At 41.8% G+C, this 15019-nt stretch overlaps 1 long non-coding RNA gene across 1 annotated transcript; it reads right to left on the bottom strand.

Annotated features, from left to right (window-relative positions):
* Positions 1–693: 693 nt before the first annotated feature.
* LOC131480951 (uncharacterized) lies at positions 694–9101 on the bottom strand. The gene is made up of 3 exons (XR_009245911.1): positions 9077–9101; positions 4642–4719; positions 694–764 (listed from the first exon to the last, which is right to left on the bottom strand). It is a non-coding gene; the product is annotated as an uncharacterized LOC131480951 (long non-coding RNA).
* Between the last annotated feature and the right edge of the window lie 5918 nt (positions 9102–15019).

The following is a 15019-nucleotide window of genomic DNA, read 5'->3' as shown; positions in this document are numbered from 1 at the left end:
AATCATTTTTATTAGACTTAGGAATACAGATTAAGTTTTAATACATGTGTAGTTTTAATATATATATGCCTATGTGTATACCCATGTGTGTGAATATATACATATATATGGATGGGTATAGGATATTATACATGCATATACATAAATATGCATTCATATTGTAGGAGCACATGCATGTGTGAATATTTATGCATACACAGATGCCTATGTATTTACACATGCATCTGTATGTATGTGCACACATACATATATGACAATGTATGTGAATATGCATATTTTATGTGTCTGTATACATATGGTCTCATAGATGAATTGTACAATAGAGGATAGCAGCCAAGAAGTGGATACATTGTCGTACGCATCACTACTCCCAATAAAGGAAAGACTCCCAATGAAAGTGTTAAAGATATCTTGACAAAGATATGCTGGACATTTTCCCATTGTCTATACCTATGATGTCAGGACGCAGAGCATAAACCTCCTTTCTGCTCCATCTATCATGAAAATCGATGAATGAAGCCAGAGAACAGGTGCCTGGATCTGCCATGCAGTAAGCATGTGGTAAATCTGTTTTAAATGTGTGAATGATGATTGCAAGAGGCTCTTGGGGTATAATCTTTAGGAAAAACCATCAATACACAGGACTGAAAGTGCAATTTTGAACCAGTTAATTTCTTTGATTTTCCCGGACACTTACCCAGGAGTGGGAAGGGAGGCACGTTCTTTCCAGCATGCACCCACAGTTGGTAATCTTTTTCTGAGCCCTTGGAGACAAAAAAAAAAGAACTAGGCCTCAAAGCATGTCTTCATGAGAGAACACTGAAAGACATAGTTCCTGAGCATTTTTGCATTCCCAAAGAAGAAAATAATTGGGACCAGTGACGATGCCATTTGATCCATTGGAATGTGTGGCCATAGCTGTTAATAGAATTGACACCGGCCCTCTCAGAGACCCCAAGTGTGTGCCCCAGATACATGTCATATGACTTTTGATAAAGTCATGGATCTGAGCCATTGCAATTCTGTCCAACAAAGTTAAATTCCTTAACACATTTATGCCAATACACTAATGAAGGTAAGTCTACTCCTGATCACTTTTCCCTCAGTCAGCCGACTCCTTGGAGAATAGTATGATTCCTTTCCATGTCCTTGTCCACACACCAAGAATGTGTCTAAACAAAGTAATACCTGCATAACATCCTAAACTCAGCCATCCAAAAACAGCAGGCAAGTATCTAGATGACAATGAAGAGGACAGAAATGAGGATTCTTAGCTGGAGAACAGGCCACATGAAGAACAGGATTATCTATGCAATTCTAGAAACACCAGCTGAAACCAGCACATCTACATTACATTTTTGTTCAGCGATTTCAATTAATTTCAAGAGGGAGCAACTTAAAATAAAAAATCTAGAATAGATAGAGAACAACAAGGAAAGCTTAGAATCAGACAGGAAATGGTCAGCGTGGATTCACTTATACCTTACAAGGCGGGACACAAAGATTAGTTGCTCTGCACACCCCCCCTTAAACTGTTCTGCACCTAAACTGTTGACAAATGTCTTGTTAGAGTTATAGCCAGTCTAGACTACCCGAAAAAAAGCCAGGTTCAACAAAATTATGCTTCAACGTTATAAAATGCTAAATACTATAATGAAAATAGACATGAGACAGCTGAATAGTAATCTATAGCCATTTTAAGGTGTATAGAACCTGGTAGTATATAAACTAAAATTGAAATGTCAATGAAGAAGTCACAGGATGTGGTTAAGAACCTGCATTTTTTTTTAACATATTGGTTACTCAATACTATGTCCACTAATTCCACAACATTATAAATTGTTGCTGATGTTATGTTGGGACTTTTAATTGATCGGGATGATACTCTGCCGGCTCTACCTTCAAACCAGAGATGGTCTCCCTAAGAAACCGTTGAACTTATCTGGACAATAGGATGCTGGACTTTATGCTTGGTATATACTTGCAATGAAGGAATCTCAACTGAACTTGAACTGTGGTAATGCAACAAGGTGGAGGAATCTACCATGGGGGGAGGGTTTGGGGAGGGGGGGGGAGAATCCCGGTGCCTATAAAACTGTCACATAATACAATGTAAAACTGTGTCACATAATGCAATGTAATTAATTTAAAAAAAAAAACAAGATTCAAATGGCGTGATCATTTATCATCTTTCTGATAGCCTTCATTATCTATAAAATGCATTATCTTGCCATTGTGGAGTGCCCTGGGTATGAAAGCTGTCTCTCACAAATGTGCACATACATACAGATCCATTGCCTAACCTTTTTCTGATAGCAGGAAAATCTAACCCAATGCTAGTTTGCAAGTATGGAACTCTTATGTGCAGTGTCTTCACTGGGACAGACAGAAAAATGGGCACCACTCATCCATAAATTGAAAGAATTTGTTTCTGATGAGACTTTTCAACAAATAAAACTCGAACCATGGGGCCAGGCACAGTAGCCTTGCAGCTAAAATCCTCGCCTTGATTGCTCCAGAATCCCATACAGGCATCGGTTCTAATCCCGGCAGCCCCACTTCCCATCCAGCTCCCTGCCTGTGGCCTGAGAAAGCTGTGGAGGACTACCCAAAGCCTTGGGACCCTGCATTCGTGTGGCAGACCCGGAAGAAGCTCCTGGCTCCTGGCTTCTGATCTGCTCAGTCCTGGTCGTTGCGGCCGCTCGGGGAGTAAACCAGTGAATGGAAGATCTTTGTCTGACTTTGTGGTAAAAATAAATAAATATTTTTTTAAAACTCTAGCCATTAAATAAAATTAACTCTAAATGTTGAAGCCATGTCACCAACCAGATTCATGTAACAACTCCCTCTCTTCCAAGGCTTAATTCTGAGTCAGTCTTACTGAAGAGTCATGTATTACTCATTAGACCTAAGTCCAGAGGTGTATTCTTTACTCAGTACACAGAAATTCAGCAATTTATCCTTCCTTTAAGTGTGTAACTTCATTGCAATATGGTGACAATAACAGGCTTTTTATGCCAAACTCTGATCGCCCTCCGTTTTCATAAGGCTTGACTAGGATTCACATAGAGAAAACGGGAATAAAAATCTCAGAGCATGTCACGATAGTAGGGCGTTTTCACAGTTCCAGAGGACAGTTTTCAGGGCTCAACACTGTGCAAACTGTTCCTTATGTTCCTTATGGAATGCATGCTCTTCAATGAGCGAGAACAGGGTTCTGGTGGTTGCAACATAAATGCCATTGCATCCATCAAGATGGACATAGCTTTGTAACTAGTGCTCATTTCAGGAAAAACATCAACAACATAGGCCAAACGTAGGCGTCTATAAAGGAGCAGACACTTAAAGGCAAAATTATCAGGGTGTCTGAGTCTGATCCAGGTCACTGGATCCAGGACACTCCCACTAGACTTCTGTTGCAAACCTGCCAATGTGCATCCAACAAAGCAACACTTAGGACCCATGTATCTGGATTGCCATCACCCCCACTGAGTCTGGGAAGCATTTCTAAGCCCCAGGAATGAGCCCTCTTGCTGTTGTAAACATGTGAGGAGTGACTCCATGGTTGAGAATGCTCAACTACATGTGCTTGAATGTGTCTCTTTGAACAAAGGAAACTTGAAAAATAATGAATAAATCATGTAAGTGGTGATAACACACATTCCTCAGAAGCCATGCTTTCACTCAAAATTTACCTTGTTCTTCACTGATTTTTTTAAGAGACACAAGGGATGTCATTGTCAAGATCAGTACCAAAAGCAGGATTCTATTCTCACATTTTTATGCCAAGACTTACAGTAAGAGACAGGATTTTAGTAGGTGGTTAAGATGCCCGAGAACTTTATCACAATACCTGGGTTTCCATCCCAACTCTAGGTCCTGATTCTGACTTCCTGCAAGTACACACTCTGGGAGGCAACTGAGGACACCCAAGTATTTGGGTTCCTGTCAGTTACTTGAGGTGCATCAATTACATCCCTGGCTCCAAATCTTAGCTCCAGAACATCTTTGGGCACTCCAGGCATCTGTAGACTGAACCAATATGTGGGAGAACTCTCTCTCTTTTTTCTCTACTTGCTTTTCTCACTTCCTTCTCCGCCTCTGCATATACTCTGCTTCTCAAAAACTCCAAAACAAAAAAGCAGACACGCACTTCAGCGTTCTTTATGTTGAAACTCTGATATTGAGGGAGTGAATCAGCAGGTATGGAATAAGTGGAATGACAGTAGACGGAAAGAGCAACCTACCACACAAGTCTATCACTTTGGTATTAGGATATAGGAAGCTGATAAAATGTTCCTTATCCATGTTTGTGAGATTGAGGGTAAAATAGATGGAAATAATCTGAAAGTATACCCACATTTTATTAAGCTACACCTTTCAGCTCATGCAAAATTTAAAATAAAAATGCCAGAGTGATGCCCATTCATAGGGAATTATATCTCTAATGCTTCCTATCTCGCGTGTGCATGTTTCTAGCAATAACATTCATCATATATGCAGTTGGTTTCTTACACACACAAGTATAGTATACAAACATACAAACTGTAGATGTGTGTCTATGTATCAAAGGCAATATGAAAATAAACTTATCTGAAAAAGTAAAGTTATTTAGCTGAAAATATCTTTCAGATTACTTACAGTTAATCCCAGTACTGGTAATGCCATACGAATAACATCCCTAACCGTGTCTAAAGTGTTAACGGTTACAATTCCAGACTGTAAAACAGAAAAGGAGAACATGAACTAGTGATAGAAATCTCTCAGCGTATCACATAATTATGAAATTCCAAGCCAGCTTTCCAAGGAAGTCTGAGGAATATCATAGTAGATTGCATATAAAGTAGCAATGCCGACTGATAATTTATTTGGGTGACTTCACATAACCCAAAGCCAGGAAAAAGAATCTTCAATGTGTAGTAAATACTTTAATGTGGTGCAGGAAGTATAACAGAAGTCCAAAGAGAAAGAACGTAAAATCAGGCAGGGCCCAGGGACTGATTCTCAGCACCAAGAGTTCTTTGCTTCGTAGAGGGGATTGTTCTGCAAGCAAGGTCTGGGCCCTCTCGCCCCGTTGCACTTGGTTCTCAACTTCCGATTGCCTCATTTATGTCTTTCTGTTAAGAAAAAGATATATAGAAAGTGATTCCATCCACTGCTTCATTCCCCAAGTGGCTGTAATGGCCAGAGCTGAGTGATCCGAAGCCAGGTGCCAGGAGCTTCTTCTGGGTCTCTTGTGCAGATAAAGGGTCCCGAGGCTTTGGGTCATCCTCTACTTTATCAGGGCACAAGCAGGGAGCTGGATGAGAAATGGAGCAGCTGGGATATGAACCAATGCCCACATGGGACCCCAGGGCAAGCAAGGCTACCACATAGCGACAGAACATACACATCTTAGGAACTCTTGCATGTGTACAGACAATGCATTAGAAGGTCTGTTCAGGAAAATAATAACAGAAATTTACATTGAATGGGGAAGTAAGTGGACATCCAAGTACAGGAAGCACACAGAACTCTTATTTTAGCTAGATCTGTTCCTAAGCAAGTAGCTTCACTGTACCCAGGTAATAATTAAGAAAAATGTCTTATTTCTTCTCCATATGGGGACTTGAGAATTGATAACCCAAGGGAATGAGACAAGATTTTCAAGAGGTGATGACAGTCTTCTGAGCTATTCTATGAGATTATGACACTAGGCACGTTTTAGCTGTTAGTATTATGCTCTCAGATATAGCAGGCAAATGCGCTGAAAATATTAAAATGCACAGGCTATCCCAGACAGAAACAGTAAATACACAAAAATGACACTCTAGGTCAAGGAAAACATCTTACAAAACAATTTAAGCATCGGGTAAAAAGAAACATGCATGATGGCAAATGGAAGATGGCAAATTTGAAGATTCCTCAACAAGTCCCAATCAGCCTCTTGGCTTTCATTATTTTAGATTTGATGATGATTACACAGTAGAGAAGGATGTGCGCCCATGTGGACCACTGCTTAAGGTGGGGAGGGTCGAGGCAAGGGGCAAAGTGGTTGAGACAAATGCTTCCAGTTTTTATCTCCTGTATCTGGGGGCGGGGAGGGAGGGAAGGGAACAGGGCTGCTCCTAGCACCCAAGGCACGTCAGTACTCAGGGATGGGGACAGCCACGTGATGTCATCCTAGGATCCCCAATGTGGAGAATGTTTTTCAAGTGTATTGCTGAAGTGTTTTTGATAGTTCTGAGAAGTGGTTAGTTTCATCGCTCCAAGGTTGAGGAATCTTTCCAAGCTTCATTGTCCGACACAATCCACCTTAGTGTATCTACTTGCCCAGATACATGCTGTCAAAGCTTAACCAGGAGAGTTGTCCAATCTGTTCTTTCCTCCATGCTCTGACATGGTACTCAGCATCCTCTGTAGGCCTCAGTGAGCTGGCTGCCACATCCCCTATGTACATCAGGAAATGCAGTCCACAGTACAGGCATCAGCAACTGAGGGGACCCAGTCCTGATACATGCATTCTAAGGTCAGACCACAAGTCTTGTGATTTTCTCTGTGATCAAAGTTGCAAGTTCAATGGTCCAATCAAGATCTCCAAGCGGGCCCAGTGCGGTGGCCTAGCAGCTAAAGTCCTCCCCTTGAATGCACCAGGATCCCATATGGGTGCTGGTTCTAATCCCAGCAGCCCCGCTTCTCATCCAGCTCCCTGCTTGTGGCCTGGGAAAACAGTCAAGGATGGCCCAAAGCCTTAGGACCCTACACCCACGTGAGAGACCCAGAAGAGGCGCTGGGCTCCTGCCTTTGGATCGGCTCAGCTCCAGTTGTAGCGGGCACTTGGGGAGTGAATCATTGGACAGAAAATCTTCCTGTCTCTCCTCCTCTCTGTATTTCTGACTTCGCAGTAAAAATAAACAAATCTTTTTTAAAAAGAATAAAAAAGCATACTGTCCATGTAATTAGAATCTCAGAATGGGAGAAAAGTAAAGAAAAGCGGCGGGGGAGTCATTTGAGGTGACAGTGGAATTTCCCTTAATGTGGCCTACACAAAAAGTTACAAATGCAAGAGTTTAAGGAAAACAGAACACAATTCATGAAAACCATGTTTTGACACAATATTATCAAACTATTCCACTTCAGAAACAGAAAATATACCAAAAGCAGGGACAGGAAGATGCAAAGACACACACCAATGACCAACAAAGGAGGAGCAGATGAGCCACCAGAAGGCAAGGTGAACGAAAGATGATGGGACACACATGTAAAGTGTCAAGGGGGAAATATCAAGTAAATATTTTTTTCTAGATTCAGCAAAAATACCACTCAATACAACTATTTTCAGATGAAAGAAATCTAGAAAATAAGTAGGTAGAAGAAATGTACTACAGGAAATATGTTTCTGTAACATAAAATGAAATAACATTAGAAGGAAAAAGAGTTCCAGGTTTGAATGAGTAGCATTAGGTATTCTACTGTTACTTTACATAAACTATATCAACGAAATTTGACTGGGAAAGATTCCAATGTGATTTTCATTAGAATTTCCAAGTGTAATCATTTGCCATAATGGGAGAATTTCATGATTAACTCCTTCAGAAAATTCCTCTGGTTGTTGAAAATAGATCCAAAAAGATGCCTGACTATGAATATCTTCTGGGAAATAACTATCTCTTTTCCCCTGCAATATCACTTTGTGTGGTCTGATACAAAGTCGCAGGCAAGACACGGTGGCTCAGCAGCTAAATCCTCGCCTTGCACACCCAGGATCGCATCTGGGCAACGGTTCGTGTCCCAGCTGCTCCACTTCCCATCCAGCTCCCTGCTGTGGCCTGGGAAAGGAGTACGGCATGGAACAATGGCTTGGGATCATGAACCCATGTGAGAGACGCAGAAGTCCTGGCTCCTGGCTTCACAACAGACAAGCCCCGGCCACTGCAGCCACTTGAGGAGTAAACCAGCAGATGGAAGATCTTTCTCTCTCAGTAAATCTTTCTGATAAAAATCAAAATGATTTTTTTTAAGAAAAAGAACAAAGCCACAAAGTGCATCTCTGCTGTGCTTGCCAATTCCATGAACATTTGGCTAATGTACCAAACTTCAGAAATCTAATGTGATCCAATGGAAGCCACTCACTCCTCCAAACAGCAGTGAAAAAAATGAGGCAGACACACACTGATCTCCTAAAAGGTGCATTTCTTCAAAATTCTCTTCACTGGTGGCAATGTGCTTGCTGTTGGATGTAGGCACAACAAGGCAACACCTGACCCTGGGGTGGATCCTGTCCAAGAAAAGGAGCGTCACAGTGTAAACTATCAATGGGAACGCAAAAAACAGCTGAAAATATTGTTTACACCAGCGTCCAGATGAGCACTGCATCATGGCTACCCAAGAATATAATTTCATTTTAGAATAATGTAGGTGTTCAAAGATTGAACTGTACAGTATGTACAGGCACACAAAGATGCATATCTGGACACAATGAAAAGAAATAAGCAGATAGGGCAAAATACCACCAAACAGGCACATCTGGGTAAAGCCTGTATGGTGCATGATAAACCTGTCACTATGTCGCACATACCATCACCTTAAACCAGGCTATCAAAATCAGTAAGAATATCTTAATAAAAAACACTAAAACAAAACTGAAAATAAATCCATGATCTGAAGGTAGTAAAAGTTGAACGGGAAGATTTAATTTCAGAATACTGGCTTAGGAAAATATTTTTTTTAATGAAGCTTTGTGCATGTTTAACAGGAGATATTCTTCCTTAACATGCGCATTGAGTGATCCTGAATTCCTATCGCTTCATATAACCTAATGTTGACCTGTACACACATGACGTTTTGCATGTATACATGAAGACACGTTAATAGAAAGTCCTTTTGAAAAGCTCACTCTCCCACCTCCGTCACTGCACTGCATCTCTCCTCCTTCTGTCTTCTCCCTCTTCCCTCCTCTCTCCCATTATTTTGCTCCTCCTTTCCTGCTTTGTAATGTCTATCACTTTCTCCGACACTCCGGCTCTGTGTGGTTCTCTTTCATTATGCTTGAGTCACATAATTGCAGTTTCAAGTTTTTAGCAAAAAACACACTTACGCGGGAACAGTTGCTGATATTCTTCAAGTCAATTTTCAGTAAAGAACTTGATAAGCCTTCTAATTCTTTGGCATCAGTGATATACCTAATAAAATTCATAAAGAACCCAAAATAGATCAATTAGCTAATAATTCCTTTCAAATCAACTCATGATGCAAATTTGTTCTATTTATATCTTGTCATTTACATATGCAAAACCCTTGCCGGAGATATTTAATACACATATTTATACAGGGACTATACACGTATTACTCTGTGCATATATCCATAGCGGTTTTACGCTTATACGATATAAATATTTAGAGGGCTCTTGTACATTTAGAATCTTACCAAGGTCAAAATATGAGTAGGAAAATAATTCAGGAAAAAGAACACACGGTCCAGAAAATAATGAGTGCTGTGAAGTGTAGTTTGAGGATTAAAGGCATAGAGTAACCTGTATTGGGGAGAACTCACTCTATACCAAGGACAGCAGTTGCTGCATTCAAAAGGTTTTAGGCAGAGAAAGAACAAGCGGAGCAGCTAGAACTTCAACAATGAATAGAACATTCATGACAATGAGTGAACATGCTTTATAGTACTTGCAGAGGATATCCAAGTGAAAAATTATTTGAAGATTATCTAAAGCGTTACTGGGGGATATGATGTGAGGGCACCACTTCCAGGGATACATGTTCTCTTATCACAAACTAAAGATACAGAAGGTGTAGACTGCGGAAATACCTGTCCAGTAGATTAGTCCACTTTTCCTTAAACGCCACAGAACTGCAGAGAGAAGTGGGAGAACATGTTAACCTATGTAAAAGACTGATTCCATCTAATTTAGACTATCAGCTCAGATAAAAACACTAGCAGACACGAGCTGGGAACAGGAGCTCAGGTGTAAATGGTTGCCCCCTCATACCGGTGCTCTGGACGGACTCAGCCCTTGTACACCACACTGACTTGAAGCTAAAGCCCAAACTGCAGCTATGGCATGCTAACTCAGTGACTGCAGGAACATCACTGAACTGATGATGTAAGCCTGTTGCCAGGAATTAGACCTCAGAGTGCTCTGCTATCTTGAAGTGTTATTCAAGTACAGCAAGTACTATGATTCAGGCAAAGGTCCAATGAAGAGATTAGTGACGTGGGTGGAAGGCTCGCCACGGGAAGAAGGATATTACTCGTTGGGGAGGAGTGTGGGACCTGTATTACTGTACTTCATAGCGATTGTCGAATTGTCCTATGTTAAATGAATGCCTAGGAAACATTGTTTCAGAACTATGATACGTTGAAGAAGCTCAAATCTCCTTCTGCCAAAAGATACATGCTTAAAATCCTTTCTGGTATATCACTGGTTCATTTAATATCTAATGTGAAAAGTTTCCAAGGCTCAAACATACATGGACTTATCAATTACTAGCATTCAAAATGGGTGTGGCTAATGACAGATCATTGACCGCTTGTGTGCCTAGGTACATTCACCATCCTGTAAAAGCATCTGTAATAATAGCTTGTTCAGAATATTTTCATTATCCCAAGAACCCTGAACTCCAAAAGAAGCCATTTCCAATTCTCCCCACTGCCAGATCCTACACCACTCCTTGACCATCCCATCTATTCATCAGTTGCTGAACATGTGATTTCTTGGTTAGGTACTGGCTATTTCAAACAGTGCTACTGGGAACATTGGTGGATAAAAAAAACATGGGGTAATTGCACATTTACAGATTTTTTTTACATCTATATTCCAGAGCAGAATTGCTCAAGCACAGATTTTTCTTCAGGGTCTGCAACATTTCCTGTTTCTAGCACTAAGAGCTCCTCCACTCTGCACTTCTATATCTTATCAGGACATATTTCAACAGCAAATTAGACCCTTCTTTGGCTGCACATCCTCCTACACACATGGGCACTGCTTCTAGTGACTCATGTTGACTTGCATAAAAGTGATACAGCCAACAAAGAATGTATTGTACCCTGGACGTCCTGGGCATGTTTGTGCTCACATAGCTCCATAGGCAACATAACCTGTATCTATCTAGTGCCCACACTGACCCTCATTCAAAAAAGTATCTAGTCAAACTTCTCAAAAATACCACATAGTCCCACACACCACTTGAAAGACTGAGAAGACACTGAGCAGCAGATCCTAAGGACCATTAGATAATTTTTTACGGAAAAGCAGAGAATGGTACAAATGACTATTTTCTCCCAATAAGCATCACACATATTTTCCCTCAATCAACATCTCCATCTCATAATTGGCATTAACAACTGGGAGACATTTCCATGGTCTCAAATTCAGAGTGACCTGTAAGACTGTCGTAGAGAGGAGAGGAGAGTAAACAATGACATTGAGCACACATGATGGACTTTCCCCGGGAGAATCCCACATAGGATGTGCTGTGGACTTTCCACGGGAGAATCCCACATAAGATGTGCTGTAGACTTTCCACGGGAGAATCCCACATAAGATGTGCTGTGGGCCTCTTTGTGGCAGCAGGCATGAGTCCCATCACCTCCCTCTACTCAACGGTTACTCTCACAACTTCCAGGAAATGGAGCACTGTTCCTATTATCAATCGCAAAACTATCCTTGGAAACCTCACACCCATGAACCAAATACGTATTTTAGATGCCATGTCAGTGAACACGACAAACAGAAATTCTAGTTGAAACAAATGTCTCGGTGTAGAAGCTGGAGCATATTGGAGAGGGATCACAGAGGTTTGCTCCCTCAACTCTTTCTCTATCAACTCAAAATACCCACTCTCCGTGGACCCTCACTCCCTGATCCCTGCACTTACTGGCACATCAAGCTTTGGGGGGAAAGAAGAAGACATGTCTGTGCCATGGTTGAAGGCCAAATGTGAGTCAGTAGCACATTGAGATGTTTGACTTTCCCCACAATAAAAGTCTGTGGAAATTTAATTATACTTCTCTCCATTTTCCAGGCAAGGCAAAGATGACTATGACTGTCCATATCAAAGTGACAGAGCAAGACACAGAAGTGGTACTCACAAAACCTTGGCGGTAAAATTATACATAGGCCATCCCAACTGAAATGTTCTTATTTTGTGGGCGTCGCCTTCCCCTTCATCACCTTTGGCAAGCCATAATGTTTTAAGAGGAATCTGGTATTTCCATCTGAAGTTGTTTTTGTATCTAGAGGGAAAAAGAAATCAAATGAGATGCTTGCTGCTTAAACATGGTGCGAACAGCTGTTCTCCCCGTTCCAGGGTCAAGCACACCCCATTCCCATGTATTCCACACTACAAGTAAGTGAGACTAAGTGTGCCCAGTGAGGGCTGACCCAGGAGCACCTGAGAACAGAGAAGTGATGAAAGGCAATCAGGGAATGTGAGCTGTTTGTCTTTCTTAAGGCTGACTTCAGTGAGGGGCACACCATTCTCTATAATCTAAAGGTGTTACTTTTAGGAGAATTGCTTATTCATTGCTTATCTATATCTTACTGAATTGAATAGTGTTGGAGGGGAGGCGCTGAACAAAAGTTGAATACTGTATGACTTATTTCCAACCTTGTCTTAAGGGAGAGACTGAATATATAAAATCTTGGAATAACATTAGTGTGGAAACACATTCAATGTATCTAAATCTCAAATCACTCTCAATCTCAATCAAAGTCTTTTGGAACACAGCAAAAGGAATTGCATCTCAAAGAATCGAGGCAAGATGTAGGCAAGGGGACATAAAGGATATTCTTTTTTTTTTTTTTTTTTTTTTTTTTTTAAAGATTTATTCATTTTATTACAGCCAGATATATACAGAGGAGAGACAGAGAGGAAGATCTTCCGTCCGATGATTCACTCCCCAAGTGAGCCGCAACGGGCCGATGCGTGCCGATCCGATGCCGGGACCAGGAACCTCTTCCGGGTCTCCCACGCGGGTGCAGTGTCCCAGTGCATTGGGCCGTCCTCAACTGCTTTCCCAGGCCACAAGCAGGGAGCTGGATGGGAAGTGGAGCTGCCGGGATTAGAACCGGCGCCCATATGGGATCCCGGGGCTTTCAAGGCGAGGACTTTAGCCGCCAGGCCAAGCCGCCGGGCCCTAGGATATTCTTAATATATCATAGTGCACATGACATGTACCTGACCCACCAGACCTCACTTTACTGTCACTCAGATGTGACTGCATTTTAGGAAAGTGGGCCCAAATCTTGCAGTCTTCACTAGGCCAGGCAGGACTGGAGGCTCAGGTAGGGCAGAACATAAAGATTTCATCTGTCTCTATTCACAGCAGAGTTTTCTTCAAGAGATTTTTAAAGCTATTCTCTGTCTTATGATTACGAAGACGTGGGAGTGGCAGGTTAGCACATCAGTTCATTCCTTCTGTTCTTTCTTTGCAGCTGTGTATTCAACAGTCAGCATGTTCCAGGCTGGAAAGTTCCTGCATTTGTGTCCAGGACTAAGAGAAGAGTAACCAGTTCCAGCCGACATTTAGGTTGCCTTCTCTGTCACTCCCATGGTGGGGCTCTTGGAATTGGAGACCTGGCTTATCACATCCAGTCTCTGTCCTTCACTGCTGCCTGCTGCTCTCCAATCCACTGTCTCCCGCAGTCATAATATGTAACCCACCTGATATTGTCACTTCCACAAGAAAAACCCTTAGTAAAAATCCCCCAACTCCTTACTGGGATCTGTCAAAACCCTATGCTATGTGCCCTGGATGCTGAGCAACTTGTTCAATCTCTCATATCATCTTGTCAAAAGCAGTGAACTCCAGGAGCATCCATCTTCACCCAGCACGGGCCTCTGGTGTCCTCGGTCAAGCAGCTTGTCAGACAGATGGGGCACTCAGCCTAGAACAGGTGGTTGCTTCTCATGCCACAGGCACAGTTTAAATGCTGCGAGGACTCATCTCTGACACTATACCTTATCCTCTGCACCATTTCTATCCCCCTAAAAGATCACTGTCTACACTTATCACAACCTTCAGTTGTCTGCTTCCTATTTTAGCATCTCTTTGAGTCCCAAGAAAGAGGAACCCTGACTCGCCCATTCTTGATTGCATTTCCTAAAGGGAAAAGATGAAAACAAACCTTCCCAGAATACTTCACAAATAAGTGAAAACCACAAAACCTTTGCAAAGACTAAAGCAAAACCATTCTGTTTGCTTAGAAAAACTATCCATGAAAACAAATTTTAAAACCAGGAAAGTATGCCTGGCATGTACCTACCTAGTGTTCGATATGAGTAATTCATCGCTGTAGAGAAAGGCTTGGTGTTTCGTAGTTTGACCATTTCTCGTTAGTTTCATGGGTCCATGCACCAAAAGGCGGCGGCGGGGTTGCTCTGGTGGATTCATGCCTTCTTGTCTGGGCCTGCTAAACATGACACGCCACAGAGCAGACAGTCAGTGACCAAATACAATGACCAAAGACAGAACAAGTATTGTGCCAACATTTGGAGTGACACCTGACAAAACTATACCCTCTATTTCTTCAACAAGGATCTCTGACTAAAACTAATGCTGTTCCATGTTTTAAAGGTCTGAAAGAGCAGAGGGCACATCAGGTGTTAGAGAACACATTCAAGGAAGAATACAGGCCTGCGAAGGAAAAACACAGCAACTGTCAGGCACTCAGCCTGAACTCCCTGGGAAGAGGTGCAGTCTGCCAACTCTTTGACCAGGCTTAGAGGATCCTAAACAGAGGTCCCCGAGAAACTCAAGGGAAATAGGGCCTACAGGTCTGTAAGAAGAAATTTCTGTGATTCTGAGGCTGTTTCTGATCATTATTGTAACCAAAGATTTTCCCATCCTCAGACTGTGATATTGCCAATAAGCATCTAAAAGTTTGAACATGAATTTACAATTAGCAATAAGTGGAGACCAGTAGACGCTTGAGGAAAATGAAGAAGAAAAATCCTAGTTTTGAAAGGCTTGAAAGTGCTCAAGATCACAGCAAATCAAGAATTCAACTGTCTCTAATGGGCTGTG

Source organism: Ochotona princeps, chromosome 8 (assembly GCF_030435755.1).
Source record: "Ochotona princeps isolate mOchPri1 chromosome 8, mOchPri1.hap1, whole genome shotgun sequence".
Lineage (NCBI taxonomy): Eukaryota > Metazoa > Chordata > Mammalia > Lagomorpha > Ochotonidae > Ochotona > Ochotona princeps.
The sequence above is the reverse complement of the archived record's forward strand: the minus strand, read 5'-3'. Positions and strand labels throughout refer to the sequence as shown.